Raw genomic sequence first — 26,227 nt, forward strand, 5'->3', positions numbered from 1 at the left:
AAAATATTTGCAAATGAAGCAACTGACAAAGGATTAACCTCCAAAATATACAAGCAGCTCATGCAGCTCAATATCAAAAAAAAAAACCCAATCCCAAAGTGAGCAGAAGACCTAAATAGACATTTCTCCAAAGAAGATACCCAGATTGCCAACAAACACATGAAAGAATGCTCAACATCATTAATCATTAGAGAAATGCAAATCAAAACTTCCATGAGATATCACCTCACACCAGTCAGAATGGCCATCATCAAAAAATCTACAAACAATAAATGCTGGGGGGGCGATGTGGAGGAAAGGGAACCCTCTTGCACTGTGGGTGGGAATGTAAATTGATGCAGCCACTCTGGAGAACATTATGGAGGTTCATGAAAAAACTAAAATTAGAAGTACCATACGACCCAGCAATCCCACTTCTGGGCATGTAACCTGAGAAAACCATAATTCAAAGAGAGTCGTGTACCGCAATGTTCATTGCAGCTCTTTTTACAATAGCCAGGAAATGGGAGCAACCTAAGTGTCCATCGACAGATGAATGGATAAAGAAGATGTGGCACATATATACAATTGAATATTACTCAGCCATAAAAAGAAATGAAATTGAGTTATTTGTAGTGAGGTGGATGGACCTAGAGTCTGTCATACAGAGTGAAGTAAGTCAGAAAGAGTAAAACAAATACCGTATGCTAACACATATATATATGGAATCTAAAAAAAAAAAAAAAAAAGGTCACGAAGAGCCTAGGGGCAGGACAGGAATAAAGACACAGACCTACTAGAGAATAACTTGAAGACATGGAGAGGAGGAGGGGTAAGCTGGGACAAATTGAGAGAGTGGCATGTAGATGTCTACACTACCAAATGTAAAACCGATAGCTAGTGGGAAGAAGCCGCATAGCACAGGGAGATCAGCTCGGTGTTTTGTGCACCTAGAGGGGTGGGATGGAGGGAAACACAAGAGGGAAGAGCTATTGGGATATATGTATATGTATGTCTGATTCACTTTGTTATAAAGCAGAAACTAACACACCATTGTAAAGCAATTATACTCCAATAAAGATGTTAAAAAAAAAGAAAAAAAAAGAAATTCAATGACTCATTAGGGTGAAAAACATTTTCCTTTCCCTTTTATTTTGTTCAGCAGGTATAAGGCTAGACACAATGAGTTCCTGATAAGCCACAATACTGAGTTGATTTTCAAAAAACCTCTATAATATAAATAAGCAGATAATTTCCAAAGTCCTTGTACAATATGATAAAAGTTACATATGCATGCATACACACACACATGCACACACAACCTGTCATGCTATCAGTGCCTGCCTCTTCCAAGCTCCTAGCTCAGTTCTACTAACCCTGAATATTGCCTGCAGAGGATGCCAAGGAGTGAAAAAATTGCTGAGCTCTTAAATGAGCATTGACAATCTTGTGACTTTCAGATTTAAAGGAATGTTGAATGGGTACCCAATGGATTTACATTCATGTGTGTTGTACCAGTTGTTTAATCTTCAGATCAGGTAGAGTATAATAGTACCACCAAGCTAGGTCAATTACCGGACAGAGGTATATGCCTCTAAGACCACATTAAGTGTACATTGTGCCTGGATCAAGGAATTTTCATTGAAAAACTAATTTTCCTCAGACTCTCAAAAATAACTAAAATATTCACCCCACAGGTAGCACTGGGATTGACCTTCATATCATATCAATTATTCAGGAAATGGTTTATGCATAAAGAGTTTGTTCCAAGGTTATTTATAGGCATAAATAGGAACAATTCATAGGGGGAAAACCTTAAAGCAGTGTTCACACATCTGCTCATTCTATCACAAGTTTCTCATGTCAGATACATGGGCTCCAAAAGGTGACTTGTGATATATAATGTCACCTGAGTTAACAAAATAAGTGGAGGCAGGGGTGGGGGTGATGCAGAGCTGGAGATTTGAGCTGACTTCATGAGAGCACAGGCTTTCAAGTCAGATATCAGAGTTCAGCTCTTAGCACTGCACTTATTAGCTAGGGGCCCTCAGTTACACAACACATCTTGCTGCTGCTTCCTCATCTGTAAATGGGAATAATGATAATGATGATGATGATGATGATATAATAACAATAACAATATCCATTGCATAGATTCATTGTGAGAATTAAATGAGCCCACAAAGCACTTAGCACAGTTCATGGGTCACACTAAATACTAAATAATACTATTTAGTTGACTAAAATTACAAGAATCCATGTGATTCAATCCATAAGTCAATAGCACCTGACCGCAATGGAAAAGAGTTGCCAGTCTGAAAGGTGGCATGGATTTTTAATTTCTTTTTCAGATACAGTCTCATTAAGAGATTGGACAGCTTAATACAAGTGATGAGCAAGTTAAAGTTAAAACTAGTAAAGGCTAAGAATCTCAGGATCATCTTTAAAAACGCTCATAAGCATAGAAACATCTCAATGTAAGTTGCCAGCTAAAAATTGCCACTTACTATCTGGTTCTACAAGAATGAAATCACTAACCACTGCAGTTGCTGACCTTCAGCACAGCTGAAAGGAGCAATCAGGAATGAGGTACTCTGTGCTCTGGGGAAAACTGGAAGAACAGACCTTCAGATAGTTAGATATTTTCAGGAGAAGATTTTATGAGCCCAATTTCTTGCATCTTCTCATACCCAGAAAAGCACTGAAATCATTAATGGAGACATCTGCTCCTCGTGACTAGAAGCAAGCCTTTGCCAACATGTGTGCTCAACTGCACATATCCCGCTTCACTAAAATCATATATATACTGACCTCCCCCCCCACCTCTTTGGAGCAGTTCCTTGGAGCTATCTGAGAGGCTGTCTCCTGGGCTATAGTTCTCATCTGACGCAAAAGAAAACTTAACTCATAACTCTCACATTGTAAATTTTCTTTTCAGTGGACAGAGTAAAAGAGTAATTCCCTTCTGGGGCCTCACTTCGGTCTGATTACAAGCTTGGCATGGGGGGAGGGGAAGAGCAGGAGCTCAGGTGCAGAAGTTCAAATGGTCCTGCTGTTTTAGTGGCTTTCGGTCACTTGACTACATTCACAGCAAAAACACAGCCAGAGAGAGGATTGGAGAAATGGAGGACTTACTTATGGGATACCTTTAAGAGATGAAAATAAGGTCCTAAAGAACATAAGCCAGAAAGGAAATGGTGAATTTCCTCTCCTACAATAGTTGTTTTACCTAGAATCCTCTGGCTAACTAAGCATTCTAACTAGAATTGAAATATTACAGTAATAAATCTAAGGAAACATCATTTTTGTTAAAAATATCACTTCATTTTTGCTAACAAAAGGCATCTCAAAAGTTTTAGTGACTTTACAAACAAATAATAAAACAATCCTTCATGATATTCAGGTCAATTTTTCTAAGCATAGCATTATGAAAGGCATTATTGCCGCAAACATTATTTTCTTCAAATATTTTGGTTCCCCCTTTATTTTTTCCTTTACCCAGTGTTTTTTTAAGTATACATGGAAGAGAGGCAATCAGTAAGTTAGTACTTAATATTGTGATATTTTGTCACATTTTCTGCACTGCCAAAAATTGCTTTTATAGATGCCTAGTTTTCCTGAAAAACCAGTTGTCTTATAATGCAATCACCTAGACAAGAGAATTAAAAATTTCATTAACATTATAGTTAAGACCTGTGAATAGGTGAAGGGGAGAGCATAGAGATTAATAGTTTCTTCACTTTTCCGTACTTCATCTTCCTTATCTGTAAAATAGGAATAAAGTAGCACATATCTATACATCAGAAGCTATCCTGGGCCCTAATAAAGAAATTATTTTATTCATATAACTATCCTATGAGGAAAACAATATTATCATCCCCTTTTTACAGAGGAGGCAACTGAAGTACGAAAAGGGAAAGTCACACTTAGTAAGTGGCAAAGCCAAATTCAAATCCAGGATTCTCAAACTTGCATTCTTAGTCACAATGCTATATTTTGGAGTATAAAGAAGGAAATCATCAAAAGACCATGGTTCATAAAGTGGTATGTAAAGCTTTCCTGAAGATCAAACAGTTTAAAACAACTCTAGAATTAGGCATTTCAAATTTCTTCAGTCTCTAATCTGAAAAGAAAAAATTCCCACCAGAAATCAACATTGGATTTCACAACCCTAATATTCTCTTGGGTTTTGAAAGAACTTGAAATGGAAATGAGTACAGACATAAGGATTTGTGACCAGATCAATGTGTAATTATGTTTTGGGTATAAAATTCTCTGGGGAAAAACTACATTTAAATCCTCCCAAGAGACTCAACTTCAGCTTATGGATGATTGGTGATAGGTCACATTAGGAAGAGAAAGGAATTAGTAATGAGAGGCAGCACACTGTAGAAGCATCCTTCCAAAGCATCCTTCCCTGCCTCAGCCAACAGGGCAGGAAGCCTGAGGTCAAAAGGAGAATCAGCATTTTTTTCTCTTTTGCTGGTGATTGAACCAGTTCAGCATAAGTGTGTATGAAGTGTTAAGCTCTCTGAGGAATATTTATGTACTTTTTTGTTCAAGATAAGAGTAGATAGTATATTGAAGATGATCTTTTCAACCCGATTCATTCAATCTCTGTCTTCAACCTCGGAGGACAACTGTTTAAAAATATAAATAAATATAGGTTTACTTTGCAATTAGAAGTATAAAACAACACAGGAATTAAGAGAAAACATAATAATTAATAATATTAATAATAATAGTAATAGCTGACTCAGGAACTGCCATCACATTGCACAACTCCAAGCCCACCGACCACTGTGATCATCTACACTACAAATGTTGCCCTTTAGAACTGTGCAACATAGTGTTTCTAGTGTCAGGTACTGGTCTAATCACTTTTTATATGTTAACTCACTTAATCCTCAAACAACCTGATGAAGAAGTAAACTATTATGTCCCCATTTCAAAACTTTTTTTAAAAGGCTAAGTCTTACTTTACACAGTAAGGAATGGAGCCATAATTCAAAGCAAGGCTTTCTGGTCCTAGAATCTACTTATAACCACCACACTCTGCTAACTCTCTAGGAAGAAAACAAGGAAAAGAGAATCAAAATAGTAGTAACTAGATTTAGCAATGCAGTTCAAGATGGACCAAGCACCCTACAGCCTATTTTCCCAACTGGTTACAATTTAAAACTTCAGTGGAATTTAAAGCTTCATTACCCAAGGACACTGAAAAATAAATAATAGCAAGAGGAGAGGGGAACAAAGTCAAAATGTGAGAAAGGACCCATTAGGGAAATGATTTTCCAAGTTTGTTTCCCTCCTATGTCTGTCAGCTTGAACAGAATGAGGCCCCGGTTGTGGAACAGTGCAGCAGCACCAAAACACCAGAGAGAAATTCCTCCTTTCTGGCCAGAGGACCAGGAAAGTATTCCCTGTGAGCTGAAGCCCGTGGGCCGCAGCCGAATTTTGTTTCTTAATTTTTTTCTCTCCATGTCGCGCTCATGGGCAGCCCCAGTCACTAAGGTTCAGTGCTGCAACATCAGTGTGGGCATAGAAAACTCCAAAGGGCAGAGAGAGAGAGAGAGAGAGAGAGAGAGAGAGAGGAAGGAAGGGAGGGAAGGAGAGAAGGAGGGAGGGAAAGAGGGAGGGAAGGAGAGAGGGAGGGAGGGAAGGAGGGAGGGAAGAAGGAAGGGAGGAAGGGAAGGGAAGAAAGGGAAAGGAAAGGAAAGGAAAGAAAGGAAAAAAGGGCAAAGAAGGGCAAAGGAAGGAAAGAAAGAAGGAAGGAAGGAAGGAAGGAAGGAAATGTCTAGAGGTCACCAAGCAGGGAAAGCGGAAGCGGGGGGGTGAATTGGGAGATTGGGATTGACATATAAACACTAATATGTATAAAATAGGTAACTAATAAGAATCTGCTGTAAAAAAAAAATAGATTAAAAAAAAAAAGTAAATGGCTAGAGAAACTCAGAAAATGGGTCCTAGAAATAAAAAGTCTGAATAAAATCTGTTATTTTTCTTTCTTTTTCCCATGGCCTTTTCTCCCTCAGGACTGTCACAGCTATGTAGAGCTGTGTGACAGAGAAGGAGGTTAACACTATAGGTTAACCAATTTTCTGACCAGTAAAACTTGGAAAAGAGGTTCTCTGCATGCTGGGGGGTAGATTCTGCAAAATAAAACCTGAAGAGAAGTTCCCTTAATTCTGTGTATGAACTGACACGTGTCCCAGACTCATCCCCAAGCTATGTGTGCATGAAGCAGGCACAAAAAAAACATAGCTAAGGCTATGAGAATTAAACAATGATATAAACCACCACCCAACTCCCAAACTAAGACCTGAGGGGCACATGCAGAGAGTAGACCCAAAACAACATAGCAAAGGATTTGAAAACTAAACCAACATTGGAGGTTAGATAGAACTTGCTGTTTGAATCTAACTTTAATGATTGACTGCTAAAATAAACAAAACATATTTTTCAGAGGATTTTAACAGGGCTCAGAACTTGGCAGGCAGTGTTCAAAATGTCTAGGATACAATACAAAATAAATATACAGAGAACCAGGAATACGTGATCAATTAAAATAGATAATTAACAGATGCCAACCTTGAGATATTCTAGACGCAACTTTAAATCAGCTATTAAAGCACACTCTATGACATAAAAATAAGCACTCTAGAAATGCATTTGAAACACAGAAGTTCTCACTACAAAAAAATAAGTACTAAAAGGAAACGAATAGAAAATTTAGAACTGAAAAGTAAAATATCGGAAACTTTAAAAATGCACTCAGTGAGATAGATAGAACAATGAAGAGGTGAGAGGAAAAAAATCACTGCACTTGAAGATAGAGCAATGGAAGTAATCCAACCTAAAAATCAATGAGAAAAATTATTCATATGAAATGAGAACACAACCTCAGGAACCTATGAGAAATATCAAAAGAGTTAATACTCATACCACTGAAGTCCCAAAAAGAACAAAATCATTGATGCATTTGAGATATACATATATACATGCAGAAATAATGGCTTAAAACTTCCCAAACTTGCTGAAAGATATAAATGTATAGATTTTTAAAGGTCAGTAAATGCCCAACAAGATAGACTCAAAGAAACACATGATAAAATACATCATAATAAAGCTGCTAAAAATATATACTCATATATATAATCATGATATATATATATTACATTATAAAAGAAAACTGTCAACCTAGAATTCTATGTTGAATAAAAATATCCTCCATAGAATAAAGACAAAAATTTTTCCAAATGAGGAAAACAAAGAGAATATGTTGCTAAAATACTTATTCCAAATGAAATGCTAAAGGATATTTTTCAGGCAGAAAGGAAGTGACACCAGAGGGAAACTTGAAACTTCAGGAATGAAGGAAGAACCAAAGAAATGGTAAAGATGTGGGTAAATGCAAGATGAATGTTTTCCCTTTTGATTTCTTTAATGTATGGATGACTATCGAAAGCAAAAATAATACTATTGTCTAGTGGTTAGTTCAAAGAACATAGATATATTGCATATGACAATTATAACCTAAGACAAGGAAGTTAAAGGAGTAGGGTTATAAGGCTTCTATATTTTCTTTGAGGAGATAAAATAGAACTCCAAGTGTATAGCGAAAAGTGAGATATGTATATTTTACTCCCTAAAATAATCTCTAAAAAGTAATACCATGAGATACATCTAAAAAGTCAGTAGATAAGCTGAAAAGGAATATTAAAATATCCAAATTATTCAAAAGAAGGTAGGAAAAAGGGAGGCAGAGAAATAAAATCATAGGAACAAATAGAGATAAAATAGTTGACCAAAATCCAATCATATTGTATCATTTATTGCTCCAATAAATATATCACTCTTTTTCATTAAATGTCGTGACGACACAAATGAAACAAAAATCATTGTCATATTGGGCAGAAAAAAATCAATACCCAATTATATGTTGTCTATAAGAAACATGTTTTAAATATAATACATGCAATGAAATAGAACAGCAATGAATAAAGAGATATTATGCAAATACTAATCTAAAGAAAACTACAGTATCTAAAGAAAGCTACAGTATCTATATTAATATAAGAGAAAGCAGATTTCATAACAAGGAAAATTGTCAGAGATATTACTTAATGAACTTAAAAGGTATCTCCTGCAAGAAATAAAATACTAAATGCACATACCCTTAAAAACCGAATTTCTAAATAAATGAAGCAAAATTTAATAGAACTGAAAGGAAAAATAGTCAAATTTGTTTACTCTGTGAAAAACACTGGTTTAAGAATGGAAAGACAAGGCACAGACTCGGAGAAAATATTTGCAAATCATATATATGACAAAGTACTAACTACTTCCAAACTACATAAAGAATTCTCAAAATTCAACAGTAAAAATCAAACAACCCAATGTAAAAAGTGGTCAAAAGATTTGAATGGTAACTTCACCAAAGAAGATACATGGGTGGTTTGGGAAGCTGTACAATGGCCCCACAAATGTGTCTACATCCTAATCCCCAGAAACTGTGAATGCATTACCTTACTTAAGGTAAAAGGAACTTTGAAGTCACGATTTCATTAAAGATTTTGAGATGAGGAGCCTGGTTTGGATTACCTGGGTAGGTTTCATGCAATCACAGTGGTCCTTAGAAGAGGGAAGCAAGAAGATCAGAGTCAGAGACAGAAGATATAAGTTGAGAAGCAGAGGTCATAGAGGAAAGAGGATGTTATACACCTTGTTTTGATGATGGAGGAAGTTGTCACAAGCCAAGGAATGCAAGCAGCTTCTAGAAGCTGGAAAAGGAAAGGAAATAGATTCATTCCTAGATTTCAGAGGGAACACAGATCTGCCAGCACCTTGATTTTAAGTGTTAATTTTAGTGAAACTGATTTTAAACTTCTGACGTCCAGGACTATCAGATAATAAATCTGTGTTGTTTTGTAAGCCACTAAATTTGTGGTACTTTGTTTTAGCAACAATATATAGAAATATATCAAAACTACTTCAGATGGCAAGTACTTAAATGAAAAATCATCAATATCATTATCACTTGGGAAATGCAAATTAAAACCACAATGAGATACCACAACACAGATACTACAAGTAAAAAAGAAATAAAACCTAACAATACCAAGTGCTGATGAAGTTGAGGAACTAGAACAATTACACATTGCTGATAGGGCTGCAATGTGATACAGCTACTTTGGATAAAAGGTTGGGAGGTTTCTTCTAAAATAAAACACATCTACCATACAACCCAGAAGTTCCTTGCTGAGGCATTTATGCAAGAGGATTGACAGTTTATGTTCACACAAAAACTGAATGTAAATATTTATGGCATCTTTATTCATCTCCAAAAACTGGAAGCAACCAAAAGGTCTTTCAACTGGTGAATAGATTTGTTTTAAAATTCATGATACTACCATCAATAGAACTCTACTCTGCAATAAAAAGGATAGGATAAATTATTGATACATGCAAAATATGGATGAATCTCAAATGCGTTATGTTGAAGGAAAAGAAGTCAGACTCAGAAGGCAATGTACTGTGCAAATCCATACACGTATAACATTCTGGAAAAAGCAAAAGGTCAAAGAACAGCTCAGTGGTTGCCAGGGTTTTGAGGCTGGGATACGGTTTGGCTAGGAAGGGACAGCAAGAGGGATTTGGAGAGTGATGGTACTGATGATGAGAGCTATATGACTATATTCACTTTTCAAAATTCATATTACCATGCACCAAAAAGAATAAATTTTACTGTATACAAATTCATAATTGTTTTGATAGTAAGAACCAACTTACTGTTTTCAACCTAAGCGTGTTCTGATTGCACTGACAGCTTCACTGTTATTTTAAGCAAGGGGTTTTTTTTGTTTTTTGTTTTTTTTTAATTCTCTGGTCAAAAATGTTCTCTCCAGACTGTGGGCTTCTAACTTACATCCTAATATCATAAATATCATTACTAGAAAAAAATGTATCAATTAGGCAAGTATATTTTAAAATATCAGTGTTTAAGCTATACCCACTTGATTGGATAACCCATTTGTTTAACTCAGATAAAAGCAGTATCAGCTTGTGTTCTGTCTTTCCTCCCTTGCTTTTAAGTCAGCCTTTTTTATTTTTGGCTGTATTGGGTCTTCTTTGCTGCACACAGGCTTTCTCTAGTTGTGGCGAGCAGGGGCTACTCTTCATTGCGGTGCGCGGGTTTCTCATTGTGATGGCTTCTTTGTTGTGGAGCACAGGCTCTAAGCATGCAGACTTCAGTAGTTGTGGCACACGGGCTCAGTACTAGTGGCTCGCGGGCTCTAGAGTGCAAGCTCAGTAGTTGTGGTGCACGGGTTTAGTTGCTCTGCGGCACGTGGGATCTTCCCGGACCAGGGCCTGACCCATGCCCCCTGCATTGGCAGGCGGATTCTTAACCACTGTGCCACCAGGGAAGCCCAAGGATAAATAGAAATCTTAAGTATCTTTTCTGTAAACACTAGTAAAAAGGGTTTAGCCATCTAGGTAGGTGACCTTGATTTGTTCCATCTGCTAGAAGCCCAATTTGAATCCAACCCCTTGTAACTGATGGTTTTTATGTTGTACCTGACTCAGGGCTGAAATTTTGGAATGGGAAACATGAGGCCTCTGTGTTTGTTTGTGTGTTCATATGTATCTATATGTGCGTTGTAGGTGTATGGTATTGCCAAAAAGCAATTCGTAAAAGAGCTCTACTTAATTGGATTTTTAAAAATTAAGCGCTTACTCAGAAATAAAAAACAATCTAGCCAGAATGAATTTCAAGTTCATGTCATCTGGAAAATATTCAGTACTAAACTGATATCTGGTATTGAAGGTGGCTTAAGCTTGTTGGTTTGATTAATATACACGTTAGAGTCACCAGTGTTAAGTATAGTACTTCTGCTGTACCTAGGTTTATTAGAGGTCAAATAAGACCTTATTTTATCTGTTACAAATTTGTCAGTTTGGCTGGGATCTTTGGGCGCTGTGATGTACAAACAATTCGTAACAAATTGTTACAAATTTGTCAACAAGAAAAGAAACTCGATGGAAAAAAAAACTTTTAAGAAAAGTAAGATATGTATTTTCAGTAGAAGAAGGTGTGAAGAATCTAGGTCAGTCTTAAAGCAAGGCTCATTTCAGCCTCCACTGTCCTGAAAAAGCCCATACTCCTAAAAACAAAGAGTTAATTAGATTTTATCTAAGAGAGAGCTCATAAGGGAGAGAAGGAGACATATGGCATCAGTGTCTTAAATATTCATTCCATTTGTCTCCTCTCCCAAATCTCCCTGAACTCAAACTTGAATCATTCCTTCTTCACCAATCCCTATTAGTGACACAAACAGCCCTAAACCAGCCTTCTGAGCTCTAGAATCTTACTCCAGCCTTTCTTAATCTCTCACCATGTTCTTAGCCAATGCAGTTTGAGACTTGTCTATCATTACATGTTTGTGTAAATGTGTGTGAGAAATTCTAATAGAAAGGCAAAGCCAGCAACCTGTTTGAAGTATTTTGAGTAATGGCAAGGTAAGGAATTAGAGGCAAAAACTAAAAACTCTTTCAGAAAACAATATTGAATAAACAAAACCTTACACATGAAACATGCACAGAACTTACCCAAAGAACCTATAAAAGCAATAAATTGCACAGTTCAAGTTAAGTGATGAGAGATTTCAAAGAAGAGAGTTGGGTTTTTGTTTGTTTGTTTGTTTTGTTTTTACCAGTAAGGTAATCAATCTATTGATTGATTAAATCTCTACTGCATACTCAGCAGGGTCTTGTATTATGTACAATTCCCACTCACACCTGCACACACACACACACACACACACACATACAAACACCAGTATATCAGTGCCTGAATCAGTCACATAATAATTCAAATAGGGTGATTATATCTCTACTAGTTTATGGAAGAAAAATAGAACTTCCTACCACTGGTTGACCAAGAACCAATTTTCCTTTGGAGAAAAATGAAATCATTTGCTTCCAGATGAAACAGAGATAAGCCCTCAAAAGTTGGTTCATTCTTTTTATATTGTCCACAGTCTTGAAATTAATTACCTCTACAATTTATGGCAGAGATTAGAAGGCTCAACAGTTTCTATTCACTCCAAATAAAGACTATCAGAGTTTTGTGCTTGCAGACTTAGACTTAGGAAACATTCACTACAATGAAAAAAACATGGAAAAACCTTGAAATCCAGTAGTTAGCAACTTAGCCTGAAATAATATTTGTTTCTTCCTTACATCACAGGTAGTTTGATTGAAATTAATGTGAACCAATAATTTAAGTCATTTATTCATAAATTTTGCATTGAGCATCAATTATATACAGCACACCAAGTAGCAGGTAAGTTAACAGAGGACAAAATTGCACACCTAACATATTTAAAATAGCATAGGGATCAGCAAACTACTGCCTGCTTTTATAAATAAAGTTTTATTGGGACACAGCCACACCCATTTGTTTATGTATTATTAAGCAGAGAAGAGACATGGTGGACAGTTGAGAGGTTTAGTCCATAAGCATTTATAAATGCTGCCTGGACACATCCAGAATTATTTCATGGAAGTAAGAGATGTGATTTTTGCAGTTTAGACAAGAGAAGGCCAAGGAAGTACTGCTTAAGATATATATTATCAATCAAGATGGTGACATAGGTTGTTCCTGACTCCATTCTTCTCACAAGAAGACCAAGGAGCAAATATCCGTAAACAGGACACCACTGTGAAAATCCCAGAACTGCGGGTGAGGCTGAAGCACCCTCTGGACTACAGAGACGGTGAAGGAGCACATTAAAGAGTAAGAGGAGACCTTCCCTGGTGGCGCAGTGGTTGAGAGTCTGCCTGCCGATGCAGGGGACACGGGTTCGAGCCCTGGTCTGGGAAGATCCCACATGCCGCGGAGCAGCTGGGCCCGTGAGCCACAATTACTGAGCCTGCGCATCTGGAGCCTGTGCTCCGCAACAAGAGAGGCTGCGATAGTGAGAGGCCTGCGCACCGCGATGAAGAGTGGCCCCCGTGGGCTTCCCTGGTGGCGCAGTGGTTGAGAATCTGCCTGCCAATGCAGGGGACACGGGTTCGAGCCCTGGTCTGGGAAGATCCCACATGCCGCGGAGCAACTAGGCCCGTGAGCCACAACTACTGAGCCTGCGCGTCTGGGGCCTGTGCTCCGCAACAAGAGAGGCCGCGACAGTGAGAGGCCCGCGCACTGCAATGAACAGTGGCCCCCACTCGCCGCAACTAGAGAAAGCCCTCGCACAGAAACGAGGACCCAACACAGCCAAAAATAAATAAATTAATTTTTAAAAAAAAAAGAGTGGCCCCCCGCTCGCCGCAACTAGAGAAAGCTCTCGCACAGAAACGAAGAACCAACACAGTCAAAAATAAATAACTAAATAAATAAATTTATAAAAAAAAAAAACAAGTAAGAGGAGCAGCTACATTCTGCCGGCATTGCCCCTCCCCCACACCGGCACAGCCACACCCCTTCACCGAGAAGGCCCCCTGGGTTTATGGCTTCCCCAGAGGGTAAAGAGAACCCACCGTGGGCATTCAGTTCCCCCAGCATTGTGGGAAGCTTCCCGAGAGGCTCATGCCGGTCTTTTCCATGGGGATCCCTGGGGAAATCTGTGGGACTTGACCCCTGGGGATTAGATAGGGATGGAGAAGGAGGTGGAGGCTTATGGCAACCAGGGTTCAGATCTTGGTGGACTGTCCAGCTTGCAGCAGCGCCCAAACAAAGATCCCAGCCAGCAGCTCTGTCCGTCTGCACAGCTGAGGGTGGCCCAGTCTGGCCAGGGAGCTCAGTTCTGTCTAATTTGGGTCCCAGTCAAGAGGCTGTACTGGCCATGGAGCCTCTTACCACCCGATTTGGGAAAGGATGGAAATGAGCAGTCCCGCCCAACGGCTGAGTGTAGCCTACAGTCCAGCCTGACCAGAGAACCTGGGCAGCCCTGGAACCCATCCTGTAGCCCCACCAGGGCCGGGACCCAAGCCAGCAGCTGAGCATAGCCTCCAGCGCCACGTAACCAAAGAGCCTGGACAGCAAGCCCAGGCATCCCAGAGCCCAGCCTGCGGTGCCCCTGAGCTGCGGAGCCCAGCCTAGAGCCCACCCCAACGGTAAAGGCCAGCGTGCAGCCCTGCCCAATTGCTGAATAAGGCCTGTGGCCTTGCCCGGCAAGGAGCCCTGCCAGTGACGCTGCTGTTCAATCTCAAAGCACAGCCTGCAGCCCCAGAGGACCAGGGAGCCCTGAAGGCAAACTTGCCGGACGGCAGAGAACAGCCAGTGGCCTACATAACTACGAAGGCTAGCCCGTAACCCTGCCCAAATTCAGGCGCAGCTTGTGGCCCCAGCTGATGGCAGAATCCGGCCTGAGGCCCTGTTCGTGGTGAAGCCCAGCCTGCTGTACCATCCAATCTGGGAGGACAACCTGAGACCCATCCAACCAGGAGCCATTTTTTTTTTATTTTATCCAAGTATCCGCGGAGATACGTTATCTGTCATTAGAATTCGTTTTTCTCACGTGAAACACCAATCTTGTAGTGTTTTTATTGTGGTAACATGTTGGATATGAAACTCTTCCCTCATTCTAATTACTACTGATAACAAGAAGTTTTCTATTTGAAAAGTAGCTGTAACCTCGCTGTGACAATATCTCCAGAGTCTGGTCTCCAGCTGTGCCTTAAAGATGGCACCACCATATTAATGATGTTCTTTACAATTCCCTTTAAATATTCACACGTTCCACATCAATTCTACACAAGGCATTGTCTAAGACTCCATAGAAGATATAAAAATGAAGCAGAACCGGTTTTCCTCAGAAATGCTAAAAAGAAAGAGAAAGCCGTGACATAAATATCTGGAACACAAGTTAGAATGTGATGGGACATTTTTGTTCTGAGACCCCTTTGTATTGGAGCCAACTTACTCTAAATGTGCTTCTGTGACCTCCTCATTTATACCTCATTGGTCAAAATGTACCAGAAACCATTTTATGTTACTGCATTGCAAGAGTTTTTTCATTCAGAATAGGAACTTGTGTCATGAGCTGTAAATATATACCTTCTAAAAACAGGCTTTTGTAATTAAACTAAACACATTCCCTTCTTATGCCTCTTCTCCCACCTCACCACGGAACCGCATAGCATTAACTTACAGATATTTATGTACATGCCCTAAATGTTTTTTATATATGTACAAGTATGGAGCAATATACTTTCATAACTTATGTCTTCCAAGTATCTTTTACAAGTTCTGTAAAGGATCCCTTGCAAAAAATAACAAAAGGCCTAATTTTTCAAGAAATCTGAATTGACAATGCACTGTAATGATTAAATGACTCTTTTCTGCCCGCCCACAAGATAGTGGAATTGCAGTTAACTTGAATGCATCAATGCATAAACAATGACTAAGATATACAAGTAACTCCAGTGGAATTGCTACGTTATTCTGTCCCACGAATGTCGCAAGCAAATTTAGCAGCAGGTGCTCAAACAGTATGGGCACAATGTTTCTTTTATATATTATTCCTCTGAATTTAAAATATAAAGGCATGAAATGTATATCCCTATCATAGAGATGCTTCATAGTGCATTATAAATTCTGTTATGAAAGTCAATTATCCAAAGTCAAAAATTGACTAAAGAGTTTAAAGCTAAGAGTGGGACTCTAAGATCCTGATTCCTATATTTTCAAATTCTATTTCAAATGGACATTAGTACAGGGCAGTGACAAGAGCAGGTTTTACAGCAGGAGAAATCTTGTGTGCGAGTCACATGATCTGGCAACCGCAACAGCTTTCAGGAGCCAAGCAAAATTAATGGTTTGAGAGAGTGGTGAGATGACAGTTCCTCTGTTTAGAATCTGTGAGGGTTTTTTGCTTATATTCAAGATCTGGAACACCCTACCCTGTGTGGGCCATAGAGAACATCACACTGAACCCATTCGGTGCTAGTCTATAACACTAAAAAAATTACAAGAGCTTAGCTAAGGAGCTGCATAGTCCTCGATGGTTTTATTTGTAAATTTCAGAAAAATGGGTACTCAAAGGCTGCTGTAGTTCAGGAAATCTCTGTGGAAATACAACATACAAACCTGCACATGCCTGTGCTTCTAGTATGCAAGAGAGAGAAGGTTCACTGGAATGGCAAGTCATGGTAACACAGAAATTCAAGATGTTCAGCTGGGGAGCTCAGTTTTACCGACAACAAAGCCACCAAGGCAAGGGTGGTGATAAATTAATCACGTCTGTCCTCACCCTCTGTCTCAGAAACTAGATCTCTTCAGCACATTAAGCTTGGAACCATCTTTCAGAAGTGACTCATATTAACCAGATCCATATGGGATGATGTATAAAATGGTAGTTAATTAGCATGGAATGAGAACCACAATATCCAAAGAGAACAGACACACGGAGATTACAGCCAGTACAACCTCTCCTAGCAGGCACGTTACATGACAAGTCAAATTACTATCAAAATGCCAGTGTATTAATTGATAGAGAATTCTAATTGCCAAGTGGGCCAAACATAAAAATTCTTTGGCAGTGCATTTCTTTCGTATAAACAAGCAACATGGAAAATGAATTGTTCATCAGATGTTTGCTAGTATATCAGTCTTGAAACAAAAACACATTGTTTGCTGTTTCGATGCTTATTGATTCAGGCTTGGGTAACCTGATCCACCCTCCCCTGGAACCAGACAGATGGTATATTGGGAAGTGCACCCTCTTCTTTCACTATGCTTGGAAGACCAGAGCCTCAGTTTGCTAGTTATACGCTCCTCATCAAAGTCCTCTTCCTAACATTTATGGATGGTTTTCAGTCCATCTCCTCCAAGTCATCCCCTTGGCTTTTGAAAGAGCTTCTTAAAAGTTCTTTTTTTTTTTTAAATTTATTTATTTATTTATTTTTGGCTGTGTTGGGTCTTCGTTTCTGCGCGAGTTCTTTCTCTAGTTGCGGCAAGCAGGGGCCACTCTTCATCGCGGTGCGCGGGCCTCTCACTACCACGGCCTCTCTTGTTGGGAGCACAGGCTCAGCAGTTGTGGCTCATGGGTCTAGTTGCTCCGCGGCATGTGGGATCTTCCCAGACCAGGGCTCGAACCCGTGTCCTCTGCATTGGCAGGCGGATTCTCAACCACTGCGCCACCAGGGAAGCCCAAAAGTTCTTGTTTTTTAAGAACGTTTTTTAAGAACTTCTTAAAAGTTCTTTCCAGCTGCTTTCTTCTACCCTGGAGTTCAAGAACTGAAATACCTTCTCACTGTGATCCTTCAAGATCCTGGGGGTTTGAAGGTGGTGATGAGACAAGTCTCATTTTGTTTTATGGTTTTTTTCTCACTTCCTTTTGCAAAATTATACCACTGAAAGTTGCATGGCATATCAATTTTCCCCTAACACTAATTTCTTGCCCATGAGTCCACTCTTATTTTTAAAAGCTGTGCAGGTGTCCCATGATGACTTTTAGGAAACTTCACACCTCTTGTCCAGAATCCATTGTACACCTCCCTCTCTGGCCGTGTATTTCTTCAAATATGTTATTCTACGTCAGTCACACTAGGCAAGCTAGTCCAGTGAGGAAGTGACACTCTAAGACACACAAGCAACACATTTTTGGTGTTTACTTTAAAGATCTCTACACTAGCACGGTCACAAAAATGCCTTATGATTCTTGCAAAAGTTCACTGTTGCATAGGACATATGTGACCCCTCCCAAAGAAAAGTATTAATTCATTCTAGGAAGATAAGCATTTCACCACCTCTTCTGTTATTTGCAAACTCCCCCTGTCTGCACTGGAGTTACCTTGTATGCTTACCATGCAGAGCGATGCAGAGCAGTTTTAGTTTCTTTCCTCTACTTCTCCATCCAATCCTTGCTCCCACCCCCATCTTTAATATTATGCTTGCTCAAATCTATGTATAACAAGAAATTAAGAAATAAGCATATGACTGGTGCACATACATCCTAATGGCTGCTCATTAGCTACACAAAAATCTCAGCTGAGGCTTTTAAAATGAACACTGAGAAATGGTGAAACCGTAGACTTGACGTTATGTATATTTTACCACAATAAAAAAATAAAGAACACCGGTAAGGTGTTTACCAAGCTGCCATCTTCCTTCTCAGACTGAGCAGAGAGTGGGAAGGATGATAGTTTCCTTAGCCTAGTAACACCCCTTTAATTCTCCTTTGTGTGTTGTTTATTTCCATTGTAGAATAATCCCCCTTATGATTGACACATTCTTTCTTTAGATATGTTAATATATTAACAATGCCTTAAAACTTACAACAGTATAGTTCAGCTAGTCTGGAAATCATTCTTCTTTTTCAGAGGACATTCAGGGAAAACATTATTGCTTGTGTTTCAAAGTTATTTGGGATCATTTTACCATTGTTTCAGGGCATCACCTACTTTTGCCTTAGAACATTTTCCTTTATTACTTAACTTCTTATATGTAAGAAGTTATTATATATAATAATGACTGTATTCATTAAAAGCACAGATTCCAGAGCCAGATTTCCTGGGTCTGAAGTTCCAACTAATCCACAAACTAGTTGTGTGGCCCTGGACAAGTGATTTGATCTTTCTGTGTCTCTGTTTCCTTAGCTGCAACATAGAAATGATAACAATATCCTCCACTAGGTTTGTTGTAAAAGCAAGTGAGTTAACAGATGTAAAGTATGTGGAACAATGCATGGCACATTAACTATTATTTATTGAGCTTATACTATGGCTGGGCACTAGGAATACAATGAAGAGAAAAAGAGATTTGGATACCGTAAAGCGAAAAATGCACTTTTTTTTTTTTTTTTTACTTTGCTAATATTACTTTAAATATATGGGGATTTATTCCCATAACGACCAACTCTCTGACACCAGCTGGGTATCCAATTCAATTCAGCTCTGTCACTAGCTACCTGGAGATAGCATCAGATTCCGCAGGTTAAGGGCTCAATTCTCACAAGACTGCCTCCACTTCAGCTGTAAATTGCAAGTCCCAGGTTGTCCCGGGTGCTTCTGATTGACCAGCTATAAATCAGTGTTCCCACAACTCCCTCCCTGGATATGATCATTTGCTATATCAGCTCACAGAACCCAGTGAAACACTGGCTTACAGTTACTAGTTTATTTTCTAGTAAGGGATATCATAAAAGATACAGATGAACAACCAGATGAAGAGATACATAAAGCAAGGTCCAGAAGGGTCCTGAGTACAGGAACTTCTGTCCCCATGGAATTGGAGTGCACCACTCTCCTGGCACATGGATGTGTTCACCAACCCAGAAGCTTTCCAAACCTTAGACTTTGGGGATTTTTTATGGAGGCTTCATCCCATAGGCATGATCTATTACTAATTCAGTTTCCAGTTCAATTCTCCTCTCTGGAGAATGAGGGGTGGTGATGAAAGTTCCAAGCTTCTAATTATGGCTTGGTCTTTCTGGTGACGAGCTGCCATCCAGGAGCCCACCAAGAGTTGCCTCATTAGGACAAAAGATACTCCTATCACCCAGGAAATTCCCAGGGATTTAGATGCTCTGTGTCAGACACCCCTATTACCTGGGAAATTATAAGGGTTTTAGGAGCTTTTGGTCAGGAACCAGGTTCAAAGACCAAATATTAGCTGGAACTGGGGCAGAGACATACATACATTCTTCTTTCAGTTCCTTTCTCAATAGAATAGATGAAGTTTATATTGTATTTAAAGTGACAGACCAAAAACTCCAATAACCCAGGCACATAAATAAAATAACTACATGCTACAATGGGGCTTATGAAGGAAAGAGGAAAAAAGAGTTGTGATAGAAATGATAGGGAAATTTGTTTAAATAGAGCAGTCAGGGAAATCTTCTTTGAGGTGATAACAGTCAAGAAAGTGAATGATTACCAATTCAGAGAATGGTGGCAAGAACATTCCTGCTGGGGGAATAGCAGTGCATACAAAGGACTTGAGGTCATGAAGAGCTTGGTGTTTAAGTAGCTGAAAGAAAGTGTTGGGAAAGATGAAATGTGTTGTTTGGTGTTATTTCATAAAGTCAGTCATCTGCAAATATTAATGCAAAATTTCTTATTATATTCATGAGCTGTGTGGCCCAGTGCCTGATTCCAGCAGTTTCTCATGTTGGTTTTTATAATTCAAGGCAGAACTTGGCAAGTTATCAGATGAGGGTAAAAAAAGAAATGTTATAGAATCACAGAGCAAAAGAAATTAATTCTTCCCAAGTATCTAGTGATTTTACAATTTTGGTCCCAATTCCTATACATGGATGTGTGCACCAACCCAGAAGCTTTCCAAACCTTATACTTTAAGGATACATGAATTTATAAAAGGATCTAAATCTGGATGCAAGCTGTAAGACTTCACCTGTGACACCATAAATGGCACCAAAAAGTTGCTGACAATGATCCCCAGTGAGAAGCAGAGGGAGGGAGACAGACTCAGAGCCAGAGAAGGAAAAAAAAAAAAGAAAGAACAAAAATACAAATGGTCAGGAGAAAAATGGACTGCAAAACCCAGGCAGGCGTGAAGAGATCTAATAACTTGAGACAAGAGAGAGACTGACATACAGTCCTGAAGGACAAGAAGAGGTCACCGAGCCTAGATTGCTATCACAGACAATGCCATGCTACAGCATCAAATTATTGTTCCATATTGAATATCCCAGTTGTAACTGTAGCATATTTTCATGTAAATAATCTGACCCGCAGGTTTCCACAGAAGGAATTCTGGCAGATGGAGCCAACTTCTAGAACTGTGTAACACCAAAAGCAACATCTGGTAGAGCCCCAGGAGCAGTTCAATGAACCCTAAACTATCGGCCAAGTGGAACGCTTATTTGATGAGGTCTCAGGGAAGATGCAAAAGAAACACAGTGCAATGAGAGGAGGAACTCTTCTCTAAGAGGGAGTGTCTATTGGGCACATCCAAATGTTCCTGATATAGCAGCCCCATCTTTATGACCAGACACAGCTTATTGTCTTAAAAAGTCACAGGCAGAAATGTCAGTCACTTCCTAAAATATGAGTAACCAAAAATCCCAGATACTATTTGTACCACAATCTAGCCATGAAGTGGAGTATATTGACGGCCAGAGATTGATAACAGAGTGATTGTTTTTTGAGATGTCCTGGTATGGGGTTAAGAACACGCTATCCCCCGGTCAGAATGGCTATCATCAAAAAGTCTACAAACCATCAATGCTGGAGAGGGTGTGGAGACAACGGAAGCCTCCTACACTGTTGGTGGGAATGTAAATTGGTACAGCTGCTATGGAGAACAATATGGAGGTTCCTTAGAAAACTAAAAATAGAGCTACCTTATGATCCAGCAATCCCACTCCTGGGCATATGTCAGGGGAAAACCATACTTCGAAAAGATACATGCACCCCCAGTGTTCATTGCAGCACTATTTACAATAGCCAAGACATGGAAGCAACCTAAGTGTCTATCGACAGATGAATGAATAACGAAGATGTGGTACATATACACAATGGAATATTAGCCATAAAAAAGAATGAAATAATGCCACTTGCAGCAACATGGATACACTTAGAGATTATCATACTGAGTGAAGCAAGTCCACAGAGAAAGACAAACATCATATGATATCACTTATATGTGGAATCTAAAAAAATGATACAAATGAACTTATTTACAAAACAGAAACAAACTCACAGACTTAGAAAGCAAACTTATTGTTACCAAAGGGGAAGGTCAGGGGGAAGGGGTAAATTAGGAAGTTGACATTAACATATACACACTACTATATATAAAATAGATAATCAACAAGGACCCACTGTATAACACAGGGAACTCTACTCAGTACTCTGTAATAACTTACATGGGCAAAGAATCTGAAAAAGAATAGTTATATGTATATGTATAACTAAATCACTTTGCTGTACACCTGAAACTAATACAACATTGTAAATCAATTATACTCAAATATAAAATTAAAATTAAATTAAATTAAAAAATAAAGTGATTATGGAAAAAAAAAAAAGCAAGGCAGAAATGGAGACACAGGTGTAGAGAACAAATGTATGGACACCAAGGGCAGGAAGTGGGGGCAGTGTGGTGGTGGTGGGATGAATTGGGAGATTGGGATTGACATATATACACTAATATGTATAAAATAGGTAACTAATAAGAACCTGCTGTATAAAAAATAAGTAAATAAAATAAAATTCAAAAAAATAAAGTGATTATGGTAAAAAAAATAAATAAATGTAATTAAAAAAGGAACACACTACCCCAAAATATGGCACCTTGACATGGAATATTATAAGCTGAAAGAATTTGAGAAGTGGTAAGTGCAGGAAGGACTCTCTGACCTCTCCCTTCTCCCCTGAAGCAGGTCGTAAGAACCTTGTGTGACAGATGTCCTCCCTTTACCAGGAGGAAAGTAGCACCTTGATTTCTGAAGACGGAGGGACACTGAGAGGACTATATCTGGTAGTATAAGATATAGTCTGGAAATTAAAAACAGTTCTCTAGGGCCTCCCTGGTGGTTCAGTGGTTAAGAATCCACCTGTCAATGCAGGGGACATGGGTTCGAGCCCTGGTCCAGGAAGATCCCACATGCCGCGGAGCAACTAAGCCCATGTGCCAAAACTACTGAGCCCGTGTGCCACAACTACTGAAGCCTGCGCACCTAGAGCCCGTGTTCTGCAACAAGAGAAGCCACCACAATGAGAAGCCCACTAACCGCAACGAAGAGTAGCCCCCACTCGCCAAAACTAGAGAGAGCCCCCCCAAGAGCAGCAACAAAGAACCAATGCAGCCAAAAATAAATAAATTAATTAATTAATTTTTAAAAAACAGCTGTCTAAATATAGAATTGGAAACAGTATGCAAAATAACCTAGATGGGCCTAGATATTGAAAAAATAGAGAACATGAGTTTTGTACTTCTGTACCTGCTTAAAAAAGGATCTGGAGAAACATCATGGGAGGAAAAAAAAAAGGCTAAAGGGAAATCTTAAGGGGATGAAAGAGTTATGGACAATTGCCTAGAGATAGCCTAAAGGGAGAACTCACCTCTGTCTGCCCGTGTAAGAAGGGTTATAACAACGAATATCAGCACAATTTAGACCTTTTCTGTAAGGTCATCAATAGAAAATGCTGCACTCTCCACAGAGAGAAGGATTTCAATGATACAAAAAGTAAATATAAAGCTACTATCAATTAATAGTGCTACCCCAATAGAAGTGATCAGGTCATTAGTTAAATATTCATTCTCACATTCCTGTGGCCATTTCTCATTGATGGTATATTAGTGTTTCCCAGAGTGCTTTCCACAGGACAGCTCCACAGATGACAATATATTGTAACTGGGGGGAAAGAGTTTATGTTAAATATGATAGGGAAACATTGGGTTAAACAATAGCAAACAAGTTTCTTTATCATAAAGCTTCTCACAATTTTTATGAGGTTGTATAGGAATCTCTAACATAATCTCTAACTTAAAATTGACGATGCTACCTTCTTTCTCATGGGGCATATTAAGGAGTTCTATAGAGATCAATTCTGAAAATCCTGATGCAGGCCCTAGAAGAGGGCCTCAGAAGATATCTTCCTCAAACCATACCATTTCTCCTTTTGAAAAATTATAGGAAACTTGTTTCACCAAACCATGAAGGTTTGGAGAAGATTCTTCTTAAGGAAACAGAGGGAAGGGAGCATTATTAAGCATCTCTAAAAGAATAAGGCAAACAAAGGACTGCCAAGGTAGATATTTTTTTTTTTTACTTGATATAGATGTGAAAGTTTTCTAAAAACACTTGGGAATCGAATTCTAACCTCCTAGAAACCGGGTAGCTATCCTTGATTGTAAAATCTTTTTATTTGTTTTCTTTCCTTTTAAGGAGCTACTTCATGGACATTACACTTGTGAGATTGAGTCACAACCTTCCAGCTGAACTTTAATCTACAGATTTTATTTTCTCAAATGGAGCAGTATTAACCTCATCTATTAGTGTATCAGGTAGCACTAATCTGAGAAGTGATTAACATCTGCTTTAAAGCTCATTTCAGCAAACTTCTTTGTCAGATGCTGCCACGAGGTTCTATTTGCCAAGAGTTAGAGCAGAGCCTTAAGAATTCCTTGGGACTCTACCTTGCAAAGCCATCATTTCGGTCCTCCCACAGATTTTAAAGCTGAATCTGTTGAAATGCTATGGTATGTAAGCAATGCATCTCTGCTAAAGTCAGGAGAACATCAAATTAATATTAGAATCTAAGAAATAAGTGTTTGTTCCATTTCTGGCTGCAAACAGCACTTTGGTAGAGTCTGGCTTCTCTGTTCTTTTTTGCCTATCTGATATTGCTTATAGAACATGGAATATTTAGCCTCCCATGTAGCCCATGATCACATTCAAACAGTGAAATTATTTCTTTATATAATAACGTTGTTTGATGCTATTTTTTTCATTTGGTAAAGATACCAATCCTGTGAATTATTATTCCCATGTTAACATAATTAAAGTATTGCTGTTTGGAAAGAGTTAAGTCAAGTATCTGAAGTCACACATCCAATAAATGGCAAAACTGGATATAAAATTCATATCTTTCTAACCTTAAAGTCCATGCGGTTAGGGACTGAGCAATGGATAGTCAGAAGATCTGCACTCTGTTGCCTTTATACTCTAGGCTAGTTGATTTGAATGGTCGAATACATGATGTTAATGAGCCCCAAATCACAGATTACTGTCAGGATTGCCACTGGTTTCACAATTGGCCTATGAATAGGTGAAAAGGTCTAGGTTCAACTAAGATCAGCTGAAATTACAAATCAAAGAACAACTTTGAAGTGGCCAGCGCTTTCTGATCGTTGCTACACATGCCTTTACGTATCTTATAGCGATTTTTGATGATGAGACTAGAACCACAGGTCAATTGACTCAATTTAAAATTATGGAAGTTAGATGTATAACTCATAGTCTAAATACTCCCACCTTCCCATTTTGTGTTGTTTCTCAAATAGCCCACTCTTCCCAAAACCAAGGCATGTTCAGTATCCTTACTTAATCTCTCTTACATTTCTTAAATATATGCCATATTTTAAAATGATCGTTTTTGTACATCACGACTTATTTCATAAATACAGCACATTCTATACTTATGTCTTCATGCTCATTCTTTTTCTCCAGTTTTATTATGGTGTTATTGGCAAATAAAATTGAAAGCTATTTAAAGTATATAGCATGATGATTTGATATGCATATTCATTGTGAAAAGATGCCTCTCCTTTAGTTAGTTAACATCTATCACCTCAGATATTTACCTTTTTGTTTGTGTGTGGGGGGGGGGACGAGAATATTTAAGTTCTACTATCTTAGCAAATTTCAGTTACACAATACAGTGTTATCAACTATAGTCACCATGTTATACATGAGATCGTCAGTTCTTATTCATCTTATAACTGAAAGTTTGTACCCTTTTACCAGCCTCTCCTGATTTCTCCCATCCCCATCCCCTGACAACCACTTTTCTACTCTCTGTTTCTATGAATTCAACTGTTTTTTGTAGATTCCACATATAAGTGACACCATGTTGTATTTGTCTTTCTCTGTCTGGCTTATTTCACTTAGCATAATATCCCAGATTCAACCACTTTGTTGTAAATGACAGGATTTCCCTCCTTTTTATGGTTGAATAATATTCCATTGTGTGTGTGCGTGTGTGCGTGTGTGTATTTCACTTTTTTTCAGTCATTTATTCACTGATGGACACTTGGATTGTTTTCATACCATGGCTGTTGTGAATAATACTGCAATGATCATGAAAGTACAAATATCTCTTGCAGCTAATCATTTAGTTTCCTTGGGATATACACCCAGAAGTAGGATTGTTGGATCACATGGCAGTTCTATTTTGAATCTCCTTAAGAATCTCCTATTTTTCATAGTGGTTGTATCAGTTTACATTCACACCAAGAGTGTATAAAAATTCTCTTTTCTCCACATTCTTGCCACATATATTATCTTTTATCTTCTTGATGACACAACAGGTGTGAGGTGATAGCTCATTGTGGTTTTGATTTGCACTTCCTTAATGATTACTGATGTTGAGCAACTTCTCATGTACGCATTAGCCATTTGCATGTCTTCTTTGGAAAAATGTCTACTCAGATCCTTTGCCAATTTTAAAATTATGTAATCTGTGGGTTTTTTGCTGTTGAGTTGTATGAGTTACCTGCATATTTTGGATATCAATCGCTTATCAAATATGTGGTTTGCAAATATTTTCTCCT

The 26,227-nt window shown here is 38.6% G+C and overlaps 1 long non-coding RNA gene across 1 annotated transcript in view; it reads left to right on the forward strand.

The window, feature by feature from the left end:
- Window positions 1-258: 258 nt before the first annotated feature.
- The window catches only part of LOC309605149, a 386,329-nt gene continuing 360,360 nt past the window's right edge, over window positions 259-26,227 (forward strand). The window contains exon 1 of the long non-coding RNA XR_014231256.1: window positions 259-5,782. This is a non-coding gene — a long non-coding RNA (uncharacterized lncRNA). The remainder of the gene's footprint in view (window positions 5,783-26,227) is intronic.

The sequence above is a fragment of the Balaenoptera borealis genome, assembly GCF_965194805.1.
Source record: "Balaenoptera borealis genome assembly, chromosome: 11".
NCBI classification, from domain to species: Eukaryota; Metazoa; Chordata; class Mammalia; order Artiodactyla; family Balaenopteridae; genus Balaenoptera; species Balaenoptera borealis.